The sequence below is a fragment of the Cryptomeria japonica genome, chromosome 5, assembly GCF_030272615.1.
Source record: "Cryptomeria japonica chromosome 5, Sugi_1.0, whole genome shotgun sequence".
In the NCBI taxonomy this organism is placed as follows: Eukaryota; Viridiplantae; Streptophyta; class Pinopsida; order Cupressales; family Cupressaceae; genus Cryptomeria; species Cryptomeria japonica.
Window position 1 is genome coordinate 651,743,548 of NC_081409.1, and position 10,183 is coordinate 651,753,730.

Genomic DNA, 10,183 nt, shown 5'->3' on the forward strand with positions numbered 1-10,183 from the left:
ATCTTTCAATATTAGAGGTGAAGTACGAAAGAGCGCGAAAGAAGTGTGAAGAAGTGTGACAAGCAGATTTTGAGTATATGTGCTTAACCAGAACTGTAACTAGGCATGTGGAGATGTTATTTCACTAGTTCATGATCCTCCAGATGTAATCTAAATGATTTTGTAAGAGAGTGAGTCTTCCTTAGGGTTGTAGCCCTTCTTGCTTTGTGATTTGAGCAGTGAGCTCTAGGCAGTGTGCCTAAATACATGCACATTCCCTATTGTGATATTTCACTTACTCCTAATATGGTATTATGTATTGTGGGTAGGTTCCCATCATGGTTTTTCCCTTGACTGGGTTTTCACGTAAAAATCTTGGTGTTGTGGTGTTGTGTTTATTTTCTTGTGTTCATGCATCTTTCTTTTCTTCATTTGTGCTATATGGTTAAGAGATCAGTTTAATAAAGTGAAATATTGTGGAACACTGATTCACACCCCCCTCCTAGTGTTCCTTGATTCCAACAATTGGTATCAGAGCCTCATTCCTCAGAAGGAGTCTAATATCTTGAGAGAGGTCCGGTATGGTAAGTTGATGGAGTCCAGTAGTCTGAAACATTAGCTTGTTGTTGCACTTGATGAAGTTGATTAGTCTAAAGATCAAGTCCAAGAATTGAAAGGGAATCTAAAGGATTCTAATAATTTCATTCAGACACTTAAGAATCAGTTAAACAAGTCTAGGGAAAAGAGAAAGGAACTTTTTGATCAACTAAAGCAAAAAGAAAGTCAAAGTATGGATGATGAAGTGTTGAAGGAGAAGACAAAATAATGTGAGAAGCTTGTTGAAGATAATGTTGTCCTAAGGCATGAGATGGAATTTATTGTGATGAAAATGACAAAAGAGATTGAGGCTAGAAGGAAGAACGAGGAGAATCTTACTCGATCCTTGAATGATAAATCTGATGAATGTTGTAGACTTAATTGTGAGAATGATCAATTGAAGCTTGAACTAATACAATCTAAAAGCAATGAACAAGATCTTGGAAGGAAGATTATTATTCTTAGGGATGAACTTGCTACTGCAAATGAGTACAAGGAGAAATTCAAGATTAGCTCAGATAAGTGTGATGAATGCTTGAAAGCTAGAAGGATAAAAATGACAATCGAGGTCTTGGATTTGAGAAAGGTGAAAGCTCCAGATCTCGGCAGATCAATCCTAAGTTTGAACATAAAAAAAAAAAGATAAAAGGTCTCTGGTAAGGCAACCTAATGCTCATAAGTTCAATGGTAATTGTTTTGTTTTCAATAAATTTGGTCATATGGCTAGTTAGTGTAGAAACAGAATGAATTAGAATGGTCCATCTTTCTTCGGTCAATGTTTTAAATGTTCGGTCAATGTTTTAAATGCAACAAGTATGGTCATAAAGAAAATGTATGCAGAAGTATGGTGAATAATTTTAAAAATAGGAGAAATGTCAGATTCTATGCATGTGGTAGGTTTGGACATGTTTCTAATCAGTGCAGACCAAGAGGAAATCAAGGTAACTTCAGGCCTAGTCCAAGAAATGTTGTTTGCTATGCTTGCAATTAATCTAGTCACATTGCAAGATATTGCAGAAGCAAAAATGTGAATAGGAATGATGTGACAAACAAAAACAAGAATGTGAGGATAGATGATAACAGAAAAGTGAAAGTTGAAGAGATCAGAGATCAGATAAAAAAGACATTAGTAAAGAAGAGTGATCCAGATACTAGAAATGGGTCCGCACCTAACTCCGGTGCTGGTAATTCCTTGGGGAATTAGATTGAGGCCTCTGACCTAAGGGGAGTCTTCATACATATTCTTTCTCCCATGCCAGATGTTGGTGTCGAAAGATCAATGGATTGTCAAAAGCTATATTATGATGGTGTAGATGTTTTTGATGGATTTTTGGAAGTGCATGAGCAGATTTGAAGATCCGCAAGAAGTTTCTTGTGAGTCAGTATGTGGATATAGGGTTTATAGAAGGTTTAGGGAATAATATATTTAATGTGTCAGAAAGATAAGTGTGTAGATGTTATAAAGGTACTCTTGCCTCTCATTTCTCACTTTTCTTTCTGAGGAAAATCATATGAGCATGATCTGTGAAGAGATTTCCAAAGTAATCAGACTGTGAAGGAGATTTGGTGAAGGAACCTTATTTGGGCATGTAAAGTATTTATCTAGAAAGATTGTGAATTTGATATTTATGAGTAAGATCTATAGATGCATAGTCATAAATTGCTAGAAGGTATGGAAGGAAGTAGAGTGCTATGTACAAAGTATTGTATTTCAGCTGAGGTGGTCTGAGAGGCAAGGAAAAGAAACATTCTAGTTGCAAGTGATATCAAGGAATCCAGGTAGAGCAAGTTGAGGTAGCTCTTGTTGCTTTAGTAGAAGGAAATTTGGTTAAAGATGGTATTGATTTAGAGGTATTGGATGTTGTTGAAGATACTTAGATCCTGTGGATCACTCTAGAGATGAAGTCTAAGGTAGAAGTAGAATAGTTGGTCGGAGTAGAGGAGACTAAAACTATGGCACCTATTTCGGAAGTAGGAATCATTAAGGATGTTGATTTTTTTCATTGAGGATAGTGAACTGCTCACTTTTGTATCCAACGTAATAGAAAAGATCATGCCTACTCACTCAATCTATTCATTTTGAGTCTCTTGTGAAGACTACAGAAGCTCCGATCAAGAAAGGAGTTAGAAGAAAATGGTTTTATAAAATTGATGAGTATGTTTTCTAGTAATAGAGTTTTGTTTGACACATAAATTTTTAAGATACACTATCTGAAAGTGGAATTGTCTCTAAAGTATGTTTATCATTTGGGGACATAAAGATGCTAGATTATAGGAAGAGTGGGTGATCTCTGAGGTCTAAGTTGTCCGCAGATGGAGGCTATGCTCAGAATTTTCTGTGATCCAATAGATCTTGTGGCATTAGAGATGGATTCTTATCTATTCAAGGGTCTCATATCTACTTTGGAATGTCTGAATTAGTTGGGATAGAAATTTGAGTTCTTTTGTAGATGTATTCAAGTTTGTGTAAATTTGTGGAGTTATCAAATCCATATGCAGTCTATTCATAGTAATTATGTGTGATTATTGGTATGTGATACTCTATCTTTGTCATTGATGTCAAAGGAAGAGGAGTCAGTATTTCTAAAGGGAGAGAGAGTTGTGTAAAACTTGTGTTGAGCTGTATGGATGATCAAAGGGGGAGAGAGTCATGATTTGTAGTGAGCCTTTGACTAAAGATACATTTGACTATCTTAGAGAGAAGCTAGGGGTAATTGCCTCTCCTGATGAGAACTAAGATGCTTGGAGTTGCATCAGTCCAATGGAAATCATAAAGATATCTTGTGATCTAGATTGATGAGTGAGGCTACTACTCAGGGGGAGTAGTCAGTAGTCTGTTTCAATTGTTCAGATTTGTGTGTTTATCAAAGGGGGAGAGAATAATTATTTGTATGTTCCTTTTGAATTGATGTCAAAGGGGGAGAGAAGCATGTGAAAAACCCTATTGGGGAGAGAAGCATGAGAAAAACTTCTATATCCTATGCAGATCTCAGGGGGAGATTTTTGTGAGTTATGAGGAGATTATTGGTTGTCGATTTCTTTCTTTGAATTGATTGTTTTTCAAATTCATATGTTTCCATCAATACCAAAGGCAAATATTATTGGATATTACTGAGAAGTTTTTTGGAATGATGTGTTGTCATTGATGTCAACATATTCTTCTATGTATTCTAGTGTTACAATCAAATTAAATAAGTTGGTTTGACCAGTGTGTTGTAGTTGAGTTGTTGCGGTTTAATCGGTTTATAGAAACTTATCTCTAGTTGATTTATCTTAAGTTTTAGTGGTTTGCATGATGATTTGATAGAGTTGTATGATCCGTTATTATGGTTGTTTGTGTTATTCGATATTTTGGTTTGCGCTCCATATTGCTCTGGAATTGTAGTGTCTTGGTTTGTGGATTTGTAGAGTATTTGGGCTGTTAATAAGTATCCTCAATTCAAATGGTTTGTGATTTGGAAGTCCACAAGTGAATCTTTCAGTTTGATAGTTAGTTCAACATGTGTTCTTGAGGTTTGGTAAATTGATGTTGGAGATTCTAGTAAGTGGGATTGTAGTTGTTGTTGTGGTGATTCACATTGATTGTGGATGTTTCTAGATCAAGTCCAATCCATGTTGATGGTCCACATTGATCGTTATGTGCGTTATTGATCATTTTATTGATCTGGTGGTGTTCTTCATGTTATGCAACATTCTTGGTGATTGTAGCGTGTTGTGGATGTTTGAGGCATAATTATTAGAAGTCTTTCTTGCATGAATTATTGATTTGGGTCTAGACTATGTCTAAGCTGACATTGTTTTGGTCTGCATGTATTGTTGTAGCGTGTGAGGTTATATTCTTGTTATTTGTGTTGAGGGTTGAGCTAACCTTGAAATATAGGTTGATGATTTGTATAAATATATGTAATATTCATTTGTGAGATGTATCTATGTGTGTGAATATTGATTTTATCTTTCAATAGCATAGGTGAAGTGCAAAAGAGTGTGAAAGAAGTGTGAAGAAGTGTGAAGAGAAAAGTTTGACTATATGTGCTTAACTAGAACTGTAACTAGGCATGTGGAGATGCCATTTCATCAATTCAAGATCCTTTGGATGTAATCTGAATGTTTTTGTAAGACAGTGAGTCTTCCTTAGGGTTGTATCCCTTCTTGTTTTGTGATGAGCAGTGAGCACTAGGCTATGTGCCTAAATGCATGTGCATTCCCCATCGTAATAATTCACTGAATCCTAATAGGGAATTATCTCGTTGTGGGTAGGTTCCCACCGTGGTCTTTCCCTTGATTGGGTTTCCACATAAAATTTTTGGTGTTCTAGTGTTGTGATTATTTTCTTGTGTTCACGTATCTTTCCTTTCTTCATTTGTGCTATATGGTTAAGATATCAGTTTAATAAAGTGAAAGATTGCAGAACACCGATTCATTCCCCCCTTCTCAGTGTTCCTTGATTGCAACACATCCACCTTCTCACTTTTTCACTTCCCACCTTACTCTTCACTTACTTCATTGTCATTCATCTCATCTTCTTATCCATTAAACATAATGTGACTATGTGTGTGTGTATGTATGTATGTATGTATGTATGTATGTATGTATGTATGCATGTATGTATGTATGCATGTATGTATGTTTGTTTGTACACATGTATGTATGTATGTATGTATAATAATATACATCAAGTTGGCCTCAATAATATTTTCTCACATGATTCTTCAACGGTCAAATTACATGGTACAATCACCAAAGAAAAATAGCAACACAATCATTCAAGGCCAGCCTAAACCAAAATGAGCATATCCTTGAAATTTCAAAATGACACTATCGAAGCACAAAGATCACAATACAACTTAACATTATAAGATTAAAGGCATGAATAACAAGCAAACAAAAGATTATCATGAGAAATTGAAAGTCTAGAGGAAACTAGAGCATATGCTGTTGGCATATGCACACTCCAATGAGACATTGTAGGTGATTGAAGGTTTTGTCAATGATGGAAACCTTACAATCCTATGGCACTGGCAAGGCATTATACCAACAAGACATTACACCAGCATCAGTAGATCACACTCTACACCGAAACTCAAGACACCGACACCGACACAAAGAAGGGAAGTATACTGGCACAGAGGCCGATAGGATTTTGTTATATTATGTTTTGTTTATTATTGTAAAAACTTTGTAAGCCGACTTGGCATGTTGTAAAATGACTCTTATATATAAAAGAGATCATTATAGACATTTTGTAAGTAAGGAAGAAAGTGAATAAGTTATGAAAAGAAAAGTAAGCGAAATATTAAGGCAGACCTATTATGCGAAATATAGGTTAAAGGGTTTATGTAATAAGTAGAGTAGCAACTAGTACTAAATCAAGCATTATAGATGATATTGTAAAGCAGTACAAGATATTTGATTTGTATAATCCACATTGTAAGTCAGTGAGACTTCCCATTGAGCAGTGAGCTCTAGGTAGTTGGCTTTCTTGCATGTGCAGGCCCCTATTGTAAGTAATATTCTCTTATTGGCCAATAAGTGGATATTGTGGGTCACAAATCCCATTGAGGTTTTTCCCACACTGGGTTTCCTCATTAAATCCTTGTGTCATGGTGTGCTTTTCATGTGGATGTTTTTGATTCTGTTTATTGCATTATTTCTTGCATACTGGTACACTGTTATAATATGTTCTGCATGTTTTGAAATAAGAAATTCTGTACACCGGTTAGATACTGATTCACCCCCCCCCTCTCAGTATCTGTGGGAATCCTAACAATTGGTATTAGAGCTTGGTCCTCTATTTTTAGAAGCCTAACAGCTTGAGGAAGATCTTGACACTGGCAAAGATGGAAAATCTAATGAAGCAACTTGAAGGAGGTCTCTCAGACTATGATGCAGAGAAATTGAAAAATATCAAACTAGACGATGATTTAAAGGCAGCTCAGGATATCATTCAGACACTTCAAGAGAATCTTACTATTGCAAGAAATAAGAGAAGAGAACTTTGTGAAAAGATGCAAAATGAGAATGATGAAAAGGAATCACTTAATGATCAGATAAGCAAGTTGAAAATGGAGAACATGACAAGAAAGAATGAGATGAAGGATATGACTATGAGATTTTGTAAAGAGATTGAGGATAGGAAGAAGAATGAAGAAGAATTGACCAGAAGACTAAATGATGTAGCAAATGAGAACACAAGACTTAGCTATGAAAATGACATGTTGAAGACATATCTGATGCACACTCAGAATGACTCAAATGAACTGATGAGACAGAAAGAGGTCTTAGTAAGAGAACTAGAAATTGCAAATCAACATAAAGAAAAATTCAAGAAAAGCTCAAAGGAACCTGGCACCTTACTGAAGAATCAAAAAACTAAAGGTGACACTTCTGGAATTGGCTTTGAAGTTGGTGAAAGCTCCGGTATTGCAAATTCTCAGGATCACAGCAAACTGGTAAGACAACCTAATGCTTATAAATTCAATGGAAAATGCTTTAACTATAATAAGTATGGTCATAGAGAAAATGAATGTAGATCCAAAAATTATCAGAATATCAACACATCCACTGGTCAATGTTCAAAATGCAACAAAGTTGGTCAGAACTCTAAAAATTGCAGAATGAATGTGAGATGTTATGTTTGTGGAAGATTTGGACATTTATCTAATCAATGCAGAACACAAACCGGCATAGGTTATGGGAAAGCTATTCAGAAGAATAATGTAACTTGTTATGCATGTAACAAGATTGGGCATAATGCTAAATTCTGTAGAAGTAAAGGATCACCGGCAGACAACAAAAGTTCTAGCTTGAAAGGTAAAGAAAAAGTTGAAGAGGTTAAGCAAGAATTCTCAAAACAATGGATTAGAAAAGCTGATCTAAATATTGGGAATACTCCTCCACCGGTAGAACCAGTCAATGCTTCACTAGTAGGGCAGAGCAGTGCTCCACCACCAGGAAGTTCTTCATCTAATTGAAGAAAGTTTCCTTGAGGGTTTGGCAATCTAATGAAACGTGCTATTATTCCCTCGGTTAGAGATCAGAAGTTGGAAATTACTTATTACCGGTAGACAATGTTAAGTGAATACTTAACCGGCATGCATTTAATGTGGTAGATGGCAAAAAGACACTATAAATTTGAGGTTTTGGCTACATTTTATTTCACTGAGATTTCAAACCTACGTAGAGCATGAAGATTCTGAGCTAAGGCATTTCGAGCAAGAGGCAAGAACACTTCAAGAAATCATCCATCCTAAAGGCAGTAAAAGGTATTTTATCATGGCATCCACCTCTGCAATTGAATATATAGAAAACCCTACTATTGTCGAAGTTATAAAAAGACCTAGGCCCGTATTTCAATTAGTTCTCGAGGTAGCAAAGAAAGATGATACCTTAGGTGCTTTTTCTCAAATTCCTAAGGGAGTTGTTTATGTTGAAGACCCCAAAATTTACATTCATTGTAACAATGAGGAACTAGGAGATGAAGATATTAAAACCATGTTTAAAACTGTCATATGTGATGAATCCGACAATGTAAAAGATGAACACAAGATCATTGAAACCCTAGGATTTACAAAGATCCTTAGCATTCCTGAATTCCCCAAGGATGTGATTAGGATAGTCTTAAGTAGGGTACATGGTGAATTTTTTTGGTTAGATGCAATTCACAAAATCACCAAGGAAGCAATGAAAGCTATCACAGGGTTACCGACCATCGGTAAAAGGCCAGACAAAACTAAGAAAGTATCCAATGACCTAGTTACAAAGCTAACTGGTGCAACATCCGACAAAAGGTCCTTAAGAGTAAATGATGTAACAGATATTAATGTGAGATTTATTAGCATGATATTAGGATATAAAGCTACTAATGCAAATAGAATCAATTCAATTTCAAGTTTATGCATTAAGAGTGCTTATGATATGGTTACAGATAATGCAAAGATTGATGTATGTGAGTGGTTGAAGGACGAATTAATTGGTAACTTAGGCAAGATTAAGAAGGACAAGAAAGGAACTTTTAAATTTGGAAATCTGTTAGTATGTCTGATGCTACATATAACCAAACAAGTTCCCGATATAGGCTACAAAGAACTTGGATATGATATACCGGTAGGGAAACAACTAACAGAACTATTCAATAACATGGGAGAAGATAAGGAAAACAATATCCATGATTTCTTTCAAGCACTTAAAGCCAAAATGAAGAAGAGAATCAGATTATCACAAAAGATTGTTGACAAATATAAGGATGAAATATGCTTTTTAATCAAGAAGGATGAGATCTGGATGGAAGCAGTCATCCCTAGGACTGTTTGGGTAATAGAGATGGGCTATGAAACAGATGATCATATAATTGAAACCTATGCTAAAGCACTTTTGGAAGCCCCTAAAGAACCTAAGGAAGAAATATTTGGTAGTGTAGAAACTATTGAAAGCCAAATACAATCTAAGAAAAAGGTGAAAAAGGTTGAGGCAGTTGTAAGAAAAGGTTCTAGGCAAGCAAAGGAGATCAAGGATAAAATTATGGAACAAACCGGTATAATAGAGGATGAGTTAGCAGCTCCACAACCTGAAACTCACCTATCACCGGTAGGTACACCTTCAGAGAATGACATGCCTACAAATTTTAAAAGAGTTGTAAGAAAAAGAGATCCCTCACTAACAACCACACCCTCACCTAGGAGGACAAGACAAAAACAACAAGTAGTGAGAACTCTGGTAAGAAAGGCTACACCAAAGAAGAAGAAATTGAAGAATATAGAGACTGCAGGCCCCTATTGTAAGTAATATTCTCTTATACATATCCATATGCAATATAACACTGTTTTCTACTTGTTCTTTTTCATCAACTGGTGGTACTCAGAATGTAGGTTCATCATCAGGCTACAAATCAACTAATGTGATTGAGGTACTATTGGATTCAATTAAAAAGATAACAGATTGTAGCTCACAAGCTTATAAGGCAATAGATGACACCATACCAATTTTGAAGGTAATTGCTCCTAACTGTAATATAGATAATAAAGATTCTTTAGGACAACTTGATACCTTGTGCAAATATATCATAGAGAATATTGAGAAAATAAAGGAAGAGACATTGAAGGACAAAGTAGAAATTGAAAAACAGAGATTCTTTGATGAGCAGATAAAGAAGTGTACTAGAGATTTTGACACACTTCTACCGAAACTGTGTAATTTATTAAAAGAGTACAAAACTCTGTACAAAGACACCTGTAATATAAACTTTTTGATAGTAGATATAGATAAGAAGATGAGCAAGGTGCAGGATGAAATCAATAAACTTGCAGAAAATTTTGTTAACTCACCTGACACACTATCAGTTTTTGAACAGAAGATAACAAATTTTGAGGAAGAATTACTTAAATTGGAAAGAGAAAAAGAGAGAATAGTGAATAAGGCAAAGCATCTGAGATTAAAACTGAGTCCAAGATTGGACTATCTAGCATCATTACAGAAGGAAGTATCTGAGGCACCAATACAAGGACAGAAAACATCGACAAAGCATTTGCAACATCTCACCGGTACAGTTAAGAGAACAAAGACAGTAATAAGAGATAGTAAAAAGTTTATGGAGAGTATAAACTTGATTTTG